Consider the following 2,827-nt stretch of genomic DNA (forward strand, 5'->3'; position numbering starts at 1 on the left):
TATTAGTGCCTGTTGAATGAGAGATACCTGAAGAACGGTAGGAGACCACAGTTAAAGGGTGTCAAAAACAATTTGCCTGGAATCTAGTTAAGAGAAAGTGACAAAGAAATAGAGGGCAAGACCCGATTGGCCTCTGTATTTTGCCACCGAGAAGATCAAATACACCTGCTGTGGGTTGCAACCTCACAGGCATGGGAGGTGGGAGTATGAGCCTTACTGGACCTCTGTTATTCCTGTTTCTGGCACTCATTTGTTGTCTTTTCCCTTTCGGGATACCAGCAAGATCGTGTCACAAATGCTACAGAAAGCATCGCATGGAAAGAAACCAAAGTTCTTCTTTTATTACACACACCTATGTCAACAGCCACTGTTATAATCCATCCAAATTAAGAACCTGTAGGCAAAATGGAGTGAATTATTGGATTACAAGAAACTTAGGAAAAAATGGTAATGGATTTGGAATTGAATGTCCAAAAGGAGAGAGATGGATTTGTTTTACATTTAATCTTGAAGATACAGTTCAAGATTTGGTAAAACAACCAAACAGTAAATGAAAAGGTAAAATCAGCACAGCAATTTAACTCTGTATTGACCCCAAATTATCTATTGAGTCGTACTACAAGACTCCAAGCAGTTATAGAAATGGTAGCAAATAAAGCCGCCCAGGCATTAGAGTTAATATCAAGTCAGCTAAGCCAAACAAAACCTGTAGTGTATCAGAATAGGTTGGCTTTAGACTATTTATTGGCCAAAGAAGGGAGTGTTTGTGGAAAGTTCAATATATCAGACTGTTGAAAATTGATGATCACAGAAAAGTCATTCTAGCAAAAGCAAAAGAAATCAAAGAAGAAAAATATATATATATGCATATAATAACCCAGGTACCGGTCCAAAAGAATTAGAAAACATTGTTAAAACCTAGCTGGTGGGGTCATGTATTAGAAGAAATTAAGATCTTTCATTTTATGTGTTACATCTGTTTTTATATTTCTTCCTTGTGTAATCCCCTGTTTTATTTTTCCAGCATAGTCCAGAAGATGCAAGTAGGTAAGAAATATTGCTCAAGCCAAATGATTTACAAAGAATAAGAGTGGGGATTGTGAAAAATGCATGTATTTTATGATTGGCTTTTTGCAAATATTAAAATGAATATTATATGTGTTGTGTTAGAAAGTAATGCTGTATTAATTCTCTTAAGTACTGTGTTAAATATAGTTTTAGGTTATAAAAATTATTAAAATAGAAACGATGCTATGTAGGATACTTTTTTTAAAAAGAAAGGACTCGCAGCGAGACAGCAGCCACAGGGCACCTAAATCTTTCAGAGAATAAGAATTTATGGCCCTCTTATCAGAAGAAATGAACTTCCCGCCTCAAAGGTGCTGTTAGGATTCGGAGGAAGAAGTTGACGATGACCAGACAGAATCCTGTGTTTGAATGGAATTTATGCATCATGTATGAAGTCTATGAATATGCAACAGGTTATTGTTTTTAAGGGTTAATCCTTTGTTAACAGGTGTCCTTTTTCGGGCCCATGCTGCCCAGAAAAAGGTACCCGGACGTCCGTAACTCTTTGTCTTTATTGTCTCATATCGTCTTAATTCAATTTGTCCAAATTATTACTACTCTAATTGTATTACTATTTTTATAACCATTTTATTACTATTAAACTTTTAAAAATTTTAAAAACAAGTGATTGGCGTTTTTAACATATTGCGTTCTTATATGTTTTAGTTGCATTAAGCTGTACTTTGGTTTGCTGCAGCTCCTCCCTGTTACAGTGGTTCTGCCCCCGTTGCCTCCTCCCTCCTTTTTAATGTCAATCTCGCTGCCTCCTGTTGCCGTTACGGCGTGGCGACCTGGTTCGGGAGGTCCGTCACGGTGACCCAAGGCCCAGGGTCACTCGGTCCAATGCTACATACACCAATGTGGTGGACAGCAAATGGCGTTTATTGAGGGGTCTCAGGGGTATTTATGGCTTGGGCCGTCTGTGTCACTTCCCTCTGCTCACGTCCGGCCGGGTGTGGCCAGGTACGGAGCAAAGGTCAGACTGCAGGGTGAGGGGGGCCTTCTTATCTACCTGTACAGCCCGAGATCTTCCGCATGCAGATCCCTAGCTCTCCACATTTCCCCCCCCCTCATGATTAGTAAAAATCTTATAAAATTATAAAATGTAAAGGTTACAAAATTTCATGGGTTAGTAGAATTAGTGTAAAATCGTAAGTTTGTTAGTAAGTGGCGCGCCTTAAAGTAATTGTCAGCGCTCGAGAAACAAAATGTTAGCTGTTTCCAAACGCCTTTTAACAAATTGCACCAGTTTGTTTAATATGCAAGGCCCGAAGATTAGGGTTAGTAAGATTATAGTGACTGGGCCTATTAGGGTAGAAATCAGGGTGGTGAGCCATGGAGACCGGTTGAACCACGACTCGAACCAGCCCTGTTGAGCTTCTCTATCTGCTTTCCTTAGGTTTAGCCGATTTCTCAGTTCAGCCATGGAGTCTCTGACGACTCCGGTGTGGTCTGCATAAAAGCAGCATTCCTCTTTCAAGGCAGCACACAGGCCCCCTTGCTGCATGAATAAGAGGTCCAGTCCTCTCCTGTTTTGGAGGACAACCTCTGAGAGTGAGGAAAAGGGATTTTTCCAGGGAAGAGATGGATTTCTCGATCCTTTGCAAGTCCTCATCAACTGTCATCTGCAGTTGTGCCAGTCCCTGATGTTGTGTTGCAAGGGCCGAGATGCCTGCGGCAGCGCCGATAGCTCCTAAACCAAGGAGCATTGCGATGGTGATGCCTGTTATCACCTCTCGTTTGTAGAGCCGGTTGGGTT

This window comes from Agelaius phoeniceus, chromosome 8 (genome assembly GCF_051311805.1).
Source record: "Agelaius phoeniceus isolate bAgePho1 chromosome 8, bAgePho1.hap1, whole genome shotgun sequence".
NCBI lineage: Eukaryota > Metazoa > Chordata > Aves > Passeriformes > Icteridae > Agelaius > Agelaius phoeniceus.